Source organism: Triticum aestivum, chromosome 2B, assembly GCF_018294505.1.
Source record: "Triticum aestivum cultivar Chinese Spring chromosome 2B, IWGSC CS RefSeq v2.1, whole genome shotgun sequence".
Taxonomy (NCBI): domain Eukaryota; kingdom Viridiplantae; phylum Streptophyta; class Magnoliopsida; order Poales; family Poaceae; genus Triticum; species Triticum aestivum.
Genome location: NC_057798.1, coordinates 654446028 through 654460018, shown reverse-complemented (window position 1 = coordinate 654460018; position 13991 = coordinate 654446028). Strand labels below are relative to the sequence as shown.

The window sequence follows — 13991 nt, the reverse complement described above, 5'->3', positions numbered from 1 at the left end:
AACAAGTCGGCGTGTTTACCGGCGAGGAGTTTCCCCGGCGTGAGGCCTGGCGTGCTCTACTTCTCCGCGCCTTGGATGAGGCAGTACGCTCCCGAGATGCTCGAGCGGGTGGGTGACTGGGGAGGCGCCAGGGCTTATGACCTCAAGACGAGGACGAGGACGTTCGAGCGCGTGTTCCCTGGCTTGCTGCCTGAGTCTGCACGGCTGATGGACTGCCCTTCGGAGGTCTGGATCACGCCCAATCTGTACTAGCAATCAGGGGCGGAGCCAGAAAATTTGGCCATTGGGTTTCACTCCGTGACTTGGTGTGAGAACTTGGTACTAATATGTGACGTGCAAAATCTGATCTTAAATTATCTTACAACAAAACTATTGCACTCAAAAATAGTATAATGAATAAATGAATAAAAAATGGCTTAAAAAAAATAAAGAGTGCAAGACACACCGGTCAATAAAATTATAAGATCCCGTGTTTGCATACTATAAATAGAGTAGTATGAAATAACTTTGTAGCTCCAGGTGTAGCTTCTATCTTCCTAGAACATTGAAAAAAATGGCAAGTTAGTTTGACAAGTTTGGAATAAGTACTATCAAAGGAAAGAATTTTGTAAAGGCACTCACATTTTAGAATGTCCCCTTCTGATCTTTCATCGTCTTAAAAAGATTAAACACTGCATCACTAGTAGTGGTAGAAAATACTCTCTCCGTCCGGAAATACTTGTCATCAAAATGGATAAAAGGGGATGTACCTAGACGTGGATAAAAGGGGATGTATCTAGACGTAGGTCTAGATACATCCCCTTTTATCCATTTTGGTGACAAGTATTTTCGGACGGAGGAGTATATCTTTATCGGCATAGCAAATTAGACAATCACCCATTTTGTAGCGCAACTTTTTGTTGACAACATCTCAGTAATGTTGAAGTTGCCAATCAATAGCATATTTAAGATAATCAATTCGGTAATGTTGAAAGTTTTGTCCTATTGTATTTTTTGCCACGACCATATCAGCAAAAAAATCTGGATTAAATCTCCGTGGATTATCTCCAATCTCCCTTTGCGGGTAATCAAAATTAGGCTGTGGCCTGTAAGGTCCCTGTTGAATATCTGCGCCAAATCTCATCTTGCTTCTTTGGATTTCTTGTGTACTTTGAAATTCTCTTCCGATCAGCCGGACCATACATAAGGCAACTCATCTAAGTTAATTTCTATATGAATAGTAGCCTTCAGAAGACTAGCTCCAATGACATTTGATGCACTTAGCCTACGTTTTATGGGTGACCTTGATATGCCTATATCATTATCTTGATCTGGTGACCGAGTTTTCTTCGGAAAATACCAACCCATAGCCTAGAACAATCAAAGTCCCTGGAGAATAACGAATCAAAAAATTAGTGCAAAATAAAATCACTATCGTACTAGGCTATTAGACTAGATAGAACATATATAAGAGAGAGAAGATGAGGCAATGTAATCTAATTACCTCAAATTTTGGGGTACAATTGTTGCCGCTGTCGATCTGGCTGTGGCCGTCAGAGGCGGCGTTGGGCCACGCACCAGGAACACGAACAAACGAAGGAGAGATCAGTTGGAAAAAGGAAAGACGATGAGGCGTGCCGCTGCGTAGGTAACAAATCACGGTGATTAATTATGGCAAGGAGTCAAGGACCTCTTGTGGGCTGTTCACTTTTGGGCCCTTTTACTTAGCCGCTCACGTGACAAACTTTCGTTGATGGGGTCAGTCACAATTTTTTAATGGGTTCACAATCAAGTAAACATGCATCTCCATGCATGTACAGAGCAAAATCCGTTAGGTTCAACTGAACCCAACGCTTGTACGTTGGCTCCGCCGCTGCTAGCAATACATAACCAGGCCTTCAGAAAGCAGATAGCAGGAAGTATGTGCGTTGCCTTGTTATAATCGATTGCTCTATCATCTCAGCAGATGCATCCAAAACAAACACTTGTGCTAATCAAAATTGTTGAATCTTCTCTCCTTTGCATCATTGTTATTAGTTGCACTGTTCCTCAATGTGCAGCACCACCCGATCAAATGGCTTTCTAGTTTGTTTTGTTAGAGATATATTTGGGGTTACATGTATTTGGTAGTTTAGCATTTGTAATCCGTCACCTACCTTATCTTCAGGAGAGGTTCTTGTCCTTCAAGTCTTGTACTCGATATATACTCGCCCTCGAGGCTCAATAATACATCCATTATATTACGCCAATCCTTCTCTATCCCTTCTAACATGTTTCACCAATCAGTGATGAATGAACTAAAGAGGATAGGGGGTACATTGTGTCCATGGTGCTGCTATATAAGCATGCACATAAATTGTTTCCTCCAACACGCGTCCAAATGCTTGCCACCTTGTATATTAGAGAGGAAAAAGCATCAGGATGACGCAACGTACAAACGAGGCCAACGAACAAAGGAAGCGGAAACTAGAAAAAAAATATTAGGCCTGTCTAACAAAAAGCTGCAGAAGAAGCAAAAAAAAAAAATGAAAAAAATTCTCTTACAGTGGATCGGCTGGCAGCATTGGGAGGTCGCGTGTGCAAAGAGTACCAGATGATGCTATTGCAACTCAAGTTTAGTGATGATACTTCTGTCCTTTGATTATTGTCCATGCCCTGCAAAACCAACCATCATCTTACCTGTGTTACATCACCCGCAGAAAAAAATAATTCTTACCTGTGTTACACCTTTCGACACGTTGGTTATACATGTCACATCACAATAGAGTTGCAAACCAAGCGGTCAGCTTGGTAAGCCACCAACTAAAAATTGCAAACAATAGAGTTGGCAAGTTGCTCTGCTTAAAATTATGAAAGTATGTTCAAATGTAAAAATAGCATCACTGCACTAGATAGGCTTATTGTTCACCTGTAGAGCTGCTCCATTAGAACTATTAAAGCGACTTAGTGGTTCAAAACCAGTGAGGATAGCCTAATTGTTGCATCTGCACGCTCTCGGACTTGTTCCCCAAGACCATATGGCCCACCAATGCAAAAATGCGAGCCTTGAAGATCCCTAAAACATTTGGACAAACTTATTATCATCGAGTATGTCCTCCAAAGATTTTTTCCAAACAAAAAAAAGCTCTCCCAAGAAATTTCCAGCAGCTTGAACTTTAAAACTAAGTAGTTGGCTACTAAATATCCGATTAACCGAAGTGCAGAGCATACCGTGTGAGCTGCTGATTCTGCTCTTTGTGTGCGTTGATCCCACAGCCAGACCACAAGGGGCCTTGCTGGTCCCATAGATCGTCGTACCTCGACAATGAGCTAGTAAAAGATTATTTTATTTCCCTCTTCTATAATTAGGTCGCTGAACTCCCTGATCTTATCATGCAAATCCTTATGGTCAATGTAACTATCCTTGATCAATAAATCTAGCCATAATGACATTCATATGTGAGCAATTTTGATTGTAGTGTTCTAAATTGCCATAATAGTGTTCTTTTATAGGAATAAAATTATTGAATCACATGAGACCACAGAAACGGTCCCGTGCTCCATTACGCAAATGAAACATGATACATAGTTCAGTTTTTTTGAAATAAAAAAAGCAGAAACTGAAAACAAAGGCCACATCAGGGGCCAGCAGCCAACAGTTTTGAAACTGAGTACGTCTCAGAAACTAAATCACAGCCATAACCGTGAGCAACTGAGCAACAGAGAGGACTGAGAACAGATGCCCTCTTATTATGTTGATCGACGGGTAAGGTGAAAACGTAGAGGCCTTACTGGCCTCACGGGGAGGCGATGGGGACACTGTGGAGGACGATGGTCTCGACGGTGAGGCCGGGGCCAAAGCCGAACAGGACACCCCAGTCCATGCCCTCGCCGGTGGTGGTGTGTCCGTCCTCGGAGGAGCGTCTGCGCATCTCGTCCAGGACGAAGAACAGACACGCGCTAGACATGTTGCCGTACTCGGACAGGACGTGCCGGGTGGCGCGCATCCGCTCCTTGTTAAGCTTGACTTTGGCCTCGATCATGCTGAGGATGGCCGGCCCGCCGGGGTGCGTCACCCAGAAGATGGAGTTCCAGTCGTGGATGCCCAGTGGCTTGAAGGCGTCCTCCAGCGCACGCTCGATGTTCTTGGAGATGAGTATGGGAACATTCTTGCGGAGGTGGAAGGTGAGGCCCGCCTCCAGTAGCTGCCCGCCAATGGCTCCCTCCGATTCCGGCAGGATGGTCTGGCTCGCCGATACAAGCTGGAACAGCGGCCGCTCCGTGGACTCGTCGAGGTCCGCCCCGACGATCACGGCCGCCGCGCCATCGCCGAAGAGCACCTGGCCTACCAGCGAGTCGAGGTGGGACTCGTCAGGGCCATGGAAAGTCATGACCGTGTTCTCCGAGCAGACCACCAGCACGCGTGCTCCCCGGTTGTTCTCGGCCAGGTCCTTGGCCAGACGGAGCACCATACCGCCGGCGAAGCAGCCCTGCTGGTACATCATGAAACGCTTCACTGACGGGCGCAGGCCGAGCATCTTTGTCAGGTGGAAGTCGGCGCCTGGCAAGTCCACTCCGGAGGTGCTGCAGAAGATGAGGTGGGTGATGTTGGACAGAGGCTACCCCCATTCCCTGATCGCCTTCTCCGCGGCCTCCTTGCCGAGCTTTGGGACCAGGGGGACAGCGATGGCCCGACGTGCGCTCAACGACGGCGCCATGAACGTGCACATGTTGGGGTTCTCCTCGCGCATCTCCTCCGTCAGGTGCATGTATCTCTTCCGGATATGTGACTTGTCACCTGCATATGCAAACAGAATAATGTCTACAATTCATAACAAAGGCAAATGCTCGTCCTTTTTGTAAAGTTTTTCTTGGCATGCATAAAGTAGATCTTATAGTTCATATTTAGTAATGTTTTTCGTTTTTTCCAAAAACTTATGAATGTGATTTATTTTGTGTGGAAAACACCCCAGATCTACTTTATGCATGCCTAGAAAATTCACCAGGAACACGACTTTAGATCCGTTGTTCCCACGCCCCCGCGGTTGGAGCGGCTGGCGGAGGGAGAGGAAACCCACGGTTCACTGACGAGCATGGGAGGAAGACGAATAAGCCCGAGATTCACCCCTCTACTGTTCACACGAAAGGGGACGGGCCAGGTGACGTCCACTCAACAGTGAATGTCGAAACATAAGTTAGGGGATTTCTGTTCCAAACAAAAAGTCCATGGTTCTTTTTAAACTTTTCTGTTCTGACAAGGTTACAAAAGTATTTGTACAACAACAATTATAATAAAGTTTACGATGTTGTCACACATATTTCATGATATGTTAGTTATTCAGCTTGCAAGTCTCGTATTTCATATGCTGTATGTGTATATAAGTTTCCGCATAAGTGTATAGGCTGCATTTTTTAGGAGAAACTTTCGATCTTCTATTCACAATCAATAATAGCAGTACAAAGAACACTAGAAGTAAAAAAAATTACAACTAGGTCCATAGACCACATAACAACGACTACAAGCGCCGAGCTGAAGACGCACCGCCGTCATCGCCCTTTCCCTCACCGGAGACGAGCATACTTGTTTTAGTAGACAATCCAATTAAAAGTCATCATGCTAAAGTCTCATATGATCAATGGTATCACAAAACCAGCTCAGCCCAAGTGCTGATATATGGGCCTACCGTTGTTAATCCTGGAGCTCAATTTTTTTAATCGAGCTGTAAAGGCATGTATCAGTTCGTATATATGGTGGACGATGCATGTATATGATCCAGGGTTGCCTAAAAAAATGCATATGATGCAGGGAGCAGAGAGGTTGCTGTTGTTGTCGATACTTACACATCCTCTTGAACTTGGCCTTGAGGTCGACTAGGTGTTCGCTCTTTGTGACCCTGAAGTAGTAGTCCGGATAGTCTGCCTGGTACACGCAGTTGGGTGGCGTCGCCGTGCCGATGGCCAGCACCGTCGCCGGTCCAATCGCGCGCTGCGCCTCCCTCACCTCCTCCACCGTCATCGTCGCGGCGGCCATAGACAGATCCGTCGGTCTGTCTGTGCGTTACCTAGCTTACGGCAGTGGCCTGAGCTACGTGTATCTCGGGATGTGCTTGTATTATCGTGGTGTGTAGTACTAGATTGGAGGTACTTCTTCGAGACAGCGTGGTTCGAACACGAAGGGTTCGGCCAACTTGTCACGAATCGATGGTCCCTGATAGGTAATCAGGTTGGTCGACAAAGAGGACCAGTCGAGTTTTGGTCCTCGGCGGCCGCGGCCCTGCGGGCTTTCCTCAGGGGATGGGGAGCCAATCATGGCAGCGAGTCTAAACGGGCCAGGGAGCGCATAGTGGGTGAAATTGCTCTCCTTGACGCCCAGGCGGACGTAAGACCCTTCTCTGGGGACGAGTGGGAGCTTAGATACAACTTAGAGAACCAAGTCTTGGCTATTCTAAGAGAGGAGGAGGAGTATTGGCGCCGCAGGGGTGGCGTCAAGTGGGTCGTGAAAGGCGACGCCAACACGGGATATTTTCACGCGTACGCTAACGGACGGAAGCGCAAAAGCACGATCCTTAGGCTGCAGTCCGAGGGCGGGACTTTGGTCTCCCAAAACGAGATAGTTGCACACATTTTCGACTTCTTTGTGGAGCTGTTGGGTACGGCCGAAACAAAGAACTTCAGTCTCAGGGAGGACTTGTGGGGTTGGCACGAGCGGGTCTCGCAACAGGAAAACGACGCCTTGATGGTGTCCTTCTCGCCCCAAGAACTCGACCGTGCGTTAGCAGGGATGAAGAACGACACGGCTCCTGGGCCGGATGGCTGGCCGGTGGAGTTCTTCAAACGGTTCTGGCCGTCGCTTAAGGACTTGTTCCTAGCGATTCTCAACGGGTTTGCCCTAGGAACGGTGGACCTGGCACGGCTCAACTACGGTGCTATCTGCTTGATCCCCAAGGTTAAAGGGGCAGATTCTATTAAGCAGTTTCGGCCGATCACGCTCATTAACGTCCCTTTCAAGATCTGTGCGAAAGCCTACGCATCCAGGTTAGCGCCGGTTGCTCAACGTGTCATTAGCAAAAGCCAGACCGCTTTCCTGAAAAGCAGGAACATCCTGGAAGGGCCAATTGCACTCACAGAGATTATCCATGAGGTGAAGCGTACGCATGGACAGGGTGTCATTCTCAAACTAGATTTTGAGAAAGCGTACGACCGAGTAAACTGGGAGTTTATTCGGGAGGTCCTCCTCAAAAAGGGTTTTGAGGCAGGGTTTGTCCACCGGATCACGCACCTGATCTCGAGTGGCAACACCTCGGTCATTGTCAATGGCGACATGGGTAAATTCTTCCCCAATCGGAAAGGACTGCGACAAGGCGACCCCATTTTCCCCCTAGTTTTTAACTTTGTGGCGGACGCCTTGGCTGCCATGTTGTCCAAAGCCAGGGAGGCCGGACACATTAAGGGGCTAGTTCCGCACCTCATCCCAGGTGGGGTGACGCACCTCCAATACGCTGACGACACGTTGCTGCTCTTCAATCCGGACGAACATAGCATTGCCTCGATTAAGCTATTGCTACTAGCTTATGAGCTCCTCTCCGGACTCAAGATTAACTTACATAAGAGCGAGGCCATCACCTTGGGGATTGATGGGCAGCACAACACTCGTGTTGCTAACTTGCTTAATTGTAAGCTGGGGAGCTTTCCAATTAAGTACCTTGGGCTACCTATCTCGCACCGCAAACTTTCGATAGTAGAGTGGGAGCCCCTTTACGGGAAAGTGGCCAACAGGGTAAGTCCGTGGCGTGGGAGATTCATGTCTTCTGCCGCTAGGCTCATCCTGACGAACTCAAGTCTCTCTTCCCTTCTCCTCTTCACAATGGGGATGTTCTTACTAGCTAACGGTGTCCGCGCGAAGTTAGACACTCCAAGAGCTCAGTTCTTTTGGGAAGGAACCGGAATCAAGAGGAAGTATCACCTAGTTAAATGGGCAGCAGTCTGCAGGCCAAAAAAATATGGTGGTTTGGGGATTCTCAACTCCAAACTGATGAACGTGGCCCTCCTTGCCAAATGGTGGTGGAGGCTGGCCCAAGGTGAGTCGGGGCTTTGGGCAAGCCTGTTAAAAGCAAAGTATTTCCCAAACGGGAACCCATTAACTGCCCCGGCCAATGGTTCCGCGTTCTGGAGAGGGCTCCAAGAGGTGCGTCCGGCCTTTGACTTAGGGGCCAAATATTCGACTAGCAATGGCCAATCAACCCGGTTTTGGCTTGATCATTGGCTCGGTGCTTCTCCTCTGTGGCAAAGTCATCCCACCTTGTATAGGTTAGCCACTGACACTAACATCCTAGTAGGGGAGGCAATCCGGACTGTCCCTCCGGCGATCCACTTCATGCGGCCCCTTTCGATCGCGGAGCGCGAGTCTTGGAACGAGTTGAACCAGCTGATCGGTGTCAACCGCCTAGGCACGACGAGTGACACGGTAGAATGGAGCTTGACCGATTCGAAGAAATTTTCGGTCAAGTCCCTATATAACAAGCTCACTGAAGGGCCAGTGCTTGATATAGCTAAGGGGCTTTGGAAGGCAAGCCTGCCTCTGAAGATCAAAATCTTCATGTGGCAAATGCTCCGGAACCGGTTGCCTACGTCGGACAACGTGGCCAAGCGCAACGGCCCGGCCGACGGCACTTGCGGGCTATGCGGTCTTGTTGAAGATGCGAACCATGTGTTCTTTAGGTGCCATTTGGCTAGGTTCGCTTGGAGTGCGGTGCGGGAGGCCTTCCACTCGGACTGGAATCCAGCATCGGGACACCAACTTGTCTCCCTCCTCAAGTCCACTAAAGGGACCTCAAGTAGGATAGCTTGGCGTTGTGTAGGGGCGCTGCTTTGGTCTATTTGGACGACCCGTAACAAGTTTACGATCGAGAAAAAATTTCTTCGACACCCCGCGGATGTCATCTTCAAATGCCACTTATTTCTGCAGATGTGGACACCCCTGGGGAAGGAGCGCGATGCTGAGCGCATGACAACAGCTATGGCGAGCATCAAGGAGATTCAGGCGAAGGCAAGACAGGCGCCAGCAAGCTGACGAGGCTTTTTGAGTGACTTTTGGGGCATGCTAGTTTGGTCGACGCAAGATGAACTTTAATGGTAGTTTGTAATATGTGCTGTGACGAACCTTGTGTTTCGCAGTGAGCCGTGCGGGGCTCGTCAGAACTATTTCCTTATCTCCGCTTTCCGCTTTGGTGGTATCTCATGTACTTTTGGCCTATGGGCTTTATTAATTTAAAGCCGGACGCCTCTAGCGTCTTCGTTCCAAAAAAAAGATTGGAGATACTTGTATAAGTTGGAGCGGCTAGGACTCCTTGTATTTGAGCTTAAATTATTCCCGGATCTAGAGTGGGCAATGTATACTTGCTATTAAGAAAGGAAAGCAGGTGATGGATTGCTGGCCCTTATGCTAGTGGGAAAAGAAAGTCTTTTTCGTTGTAGTAGAAATGAATAAACAATCACCCACGAAGACCAGCCGGAGGGGTGGCCATTTGCATCTAAATATGTGTACACGTACTTCTCTCTCTCTCTCTTTCTCTCTCTGTTTTATAATATAATGTGTATAGATTTTTTAAAAACTCAAACTTTGCAAACTTTGATCAAATTTATAGATAAAATTATTTATATCTACTATACCAAATATACATAATGAATCTAAATATATATGTTTGGCATTCTAGATGTAATTTTTTTTCTTCGATCAAAGTTTGTGTGTTTTGACTTTTTCAAAAGATCTATATACAATACATTATGAAACGGAGCGAGTATTATAATATATTTAGTAATATAGAATTTATAATCTACCTTCTACATTATTTTTAGCCGATGCTTCTCGTGTCCAAAACAAATGCCTTTTATCTTTAGCAGACATATACTAATGTTGGGGCACGCAGTATGCTACGCGAGCGAAAAACAAAAATTTCTACCGCATGATCCAGGAACTTGATGCTGAGCAAAAGATCATGGGAATGGGTCCTACCACTAGACGCGCAGCCATGACATCGAAAGAAGAGTTGACGAAGCGTGTCTCCATCTCCTCCTCCCGGTTTCCTCGAATGGTTCGTCAGATCAACGGAGGTGCAGTGCCTCCAAGGTATCAGTTGAGTTTCATTTATTCCAATCTAGAGTGGGTAAAGGATACACGTTTTTAAGAAAGGAAATCAAGTGGTGGCTTACTGACCCCCTTATGCTGGTGGGAAAAAAAATGTCTCTTTGCAAAAAACAATGAACAATCACCCACGAGGACCAGCCGGCGGGGTTTACTAGTATAGGTCTGTCTATCTTAGTTTTAGCGGATGTTTCCTTTCTCCAAGACTTGTACTCCTAGGAGTCAATACAACACACTGAATTACGCTGCTTGTTCCTATCTTCTACCTTATTTTTAGCGACTGCTTCTTGTCTCCAAGACTTGTACTCTCGAGAGGGTCCATACATCTGAATTACGTTAATTCTCACACATTTAGTAATTGTCAGGTGCCTGAATCTTTTGGTGCTTCAATCATTTTTTGCTTTGCCTGAGGCCGAAGGTGGGGGAGGCGTGAGGAGCGTAGTCGACCACCACGAGGCCGAGAAAGAAACTCACCGAGGGTAGAACGCTGCTGCGAGGGACAGCGAGCTATGGAATCCCGGGAGGAAACGAGGAAGCGGATTGACGGGCGCTGGTGAGGGGGTGGGGGGGAGGGGTCATCGGCGTTGTTGCAGATCGACGGGGCTTAGAGGGATGGTGGTGGAAGCGGTAAGCTAAGCGGGTGAAGGGGATTAATGGGATGGCAATGGGTACCCATTACATGCGTATCCGCCAAGTAAAACCCACAATAGGCTAAGGGTATGGGACAAGAAAATTATGAAGCTGCTAAATCTCAGTCGACTGACGAGTCAGCCCTTCGATCTTTGTTTGCTTATAGATTTGCGTTGGGGGTGTTTTGTCCTTGTTTCGGCCAGTCTAAGGCGCGCGGACCAGCCCGTTTCCTTTCTTCTTCTTTTTCGCCGGGCCGCCATTGCGTGCCGGGGGGAGGGGCCGAGTGTTTTTGTTTTTTGTGGTCTGCACAGGCATTCAGGTGGGTTTTTTGTTTGTTCTGTCTTGTTTTTTCGGGCCGCTTTTTTTTTACATTTGTTACAGAGAGGGAAGGGGAAGCAACCACCATGGTAAACAAGAGGATGGGAACAAGAGTCCCACTAGTTAGGGTTTAGCGTGTTTTCTCCCGGGGCGATCTGGTCATCGTCGTCGAGTTCCTCCCTTCCCTACCGCTGATTACCCGTCCCGCTTCCCTGCTCGGAGTGACCAAGGGGCGATCTGTGTCGCTGCCCGCTCTTGGCCTGGAAAGAGACGCAACGGGGTCTAGGGTTCCACCCCAGAAAATCCGATCTACTTTTGCCTCGAGTTAGTGTTCTAGATGGCTGCTGATGGAGCCTCGGGCTCCTCTGGAATCAGCGAGGTGGAGAAGATGATGATGGAACTAGGGCTTCGGGAGGAGGAACTGGACAATGTCATCTTTGATGAGAAGGAAGCTCCGCTGGAATCGCCAAGGTGGGTAGCGTTGATCAAGGTCAATACAAGCAAACCCTACAGTCAAACATGGTTCTTCAGGGACATGAGGTCAGCCTGGGATGTTGCTCAAGAAGCAAAGTTCAAACCTTTGGAGGATAATCTGTACTCTGTCCAGTTTACGTGTTTGGGAGACTGGGAACGCGTCATGGAAGGAGGGCCATGGAACTTCCGCGGAGATGCGGTACTCCTAGCTCCTTATGACGGAATAACAAAACCCTCGACGATCAAACTTGAGACCATCGATATTTGGATCCAAATCCATGACGTGCCGGATCTATATGCACAACTAATCCAGCCCCTAGCGGCAAAGGTTGGTGAAGTTCTATTCGCTGAAACACAGTCCCATGATTTCATAGGGAGTTTTTACCGTATTTGGGTACGAATCAATGTGCACAAACCCCTCAAGAATGCAGTATCCATGATCAGAGAAGGAAAGAGACAGATTTACAAAGTAAAGTATGAAAGACTCCCTGACTGGTGTGCTGTTTGTGGGATGCTTCGTCACCTATACAAGGAACACGTGAAGGAAATATGCCCTGGAGGCAATAATAAAGTTCTTATTTATATTTCCTTATATCATAATAAATGTTTATTATTCATGCTAGAATTCTATTAACCGGAAACTTAGTACATGTGTGAATACATAGACAAACAGAGTGTCACTAGTATGCCTCTACTTGACTAGCTTGTTAATCAAAGATGGTTAAGTTTCCTAGCCATAGACATGAGTTGTCATTTGATGAACGGGATCACATCATTAGAGAATGATGTGATTGACTTGACCCATTCATTAGCTTAGCACTATATCATTTAGTTTATTGCTATTGCTTTCTTCATGACTTATACATGTTCCTATGACTATGAGATTATGCAACTCCCGAATACTGGAGGAACACTTAGTGTGCTATCAAACGTCACAATGTAACTGGGTGATTATAAAGATGCTCTAAAGGTGTCTCCGATGGTGTTCGTTGAGTTGGCATAGATCGAGATTAGGATTTGTCACTCCGATTGTCGGAGAGGTATCTCTGGGCCCTCTCGGTAATGCACATCACTATAAGCCTTGCAAGCAATGTGACTAATGAGTTAGTTACGGGATGATGCGTTACAGAACAAGTAAAGAGACTTGCCGGTAATGAGATTGAACTAGGTATGATGATACCGATGATCGAATCTCGGGCAAGTAACATACCGATGACAAAGGGAACAACGTATGTTGTTATGCGGTTTGACTGATAAAAGATCTTCGTAGAATATGTAGGAACCAATATGAGCATCCAGGTTCCGCTATTGGTTATTGACCGAAAGTGAGTCTCGGTCATGTCTACATAGTTCTCGAACCCGTAGAATCCGCACGCTTAACATTCGATGACGATCGGTATTATGAGTTTATGTGTTTTGATGTACCGAAGGTAGTTCGGAGTCCCGGATGTGATTACGGACATGACGAGGAGTCTCGAAATGGTTGAGATATAAAGATCGATATATTGGAAGACTATGTTTAGACACCGGAAGGGTTCCGGATGAGTTCGGGCATTTACCGGAGTACCGGGGGGTTACCGGAACCCCCCATGGAGTCAATGGGTCTTATTGGGCCTTAGTGGGAGAGAGGAGGAGGCGACCAGGTGGTGGGCGGCCCCCAAGCCCAATCCGAATTGGGTGGGGGGTCGCCCCTCTTTCCTTCCCTCTCTCTCCTCTTCCTTCTTCTCCAACTCCAACAAGGGAAGGGGGGGACCTACTCCTACTGGGAGTAGGACTCCCCCCTTGGGAGCGCCCTATGAGGGCCGGCCCTCCCCTCCTCCACTCCTTTATATATGGGGGAGGGGTGAGGGAGTCCTGGACTAAGGGGTCCTCGGGCGTCCGGCCTGTTAGCCATGGGCCGGACTGATGGGCTGTGAAGATATGAAGACCGAAGACTCTCAACGTGTCCGTATGGGACTCTCCTTTGCGTGGAAGGCAAGCTTGGCGATCAAACATGAAGATTCCTTTCTCTGTAACCGACTTTGTGTAACCCTAGATCCCTCCGGTGTCTATATAAACCAGAGGGTTAGGTCTATAGGACCGAATACTCATTACCATAGTCATACAAGCTAGACTTCTGGGATTTAGCCATTACGATCTCGTGGTAGATTAACTCTTGTAATACTCATATGCATCAATATCAATCAAGCTGGAAGTAGGGTATTACCTCCATAGAGAGGGCCCGAACCTGGGTAAACATTGTGTCCCCCGTCTTCTGTTACCATCGATTCTAGACGCATAGTTCGGGACCCTCTACCCGAGATCCGCCGGTTTTGACACCGACATTGGTGCTTTCATTGAGAGTTCCACTATGCCGTCGTCAAGAGGTTTGATGGCCCCTTCAATCATCTACAACGGCACTGTCCAAGGAAAAGTCTTCCTCCCCGGACAGATCTTTGTATTCGGCGGCTTCGCACTACGGGCCAACTCG

General features: G+C 47.4%; 1 pseudogene; it reads right to left on the bottom strand.

Annotated features, from left to right (window-relative positions):
• Window positions 1–3478: 3478 nt before the first annotated feature.
• On the bottom strand, window positions 3479–5989 carry LOC123041915 (chalcone synthase 2-like; annotated as a pseudogene).
• Between the last annotated feature and the right edge of the window lie 8002 nt (window positions 5990–13991).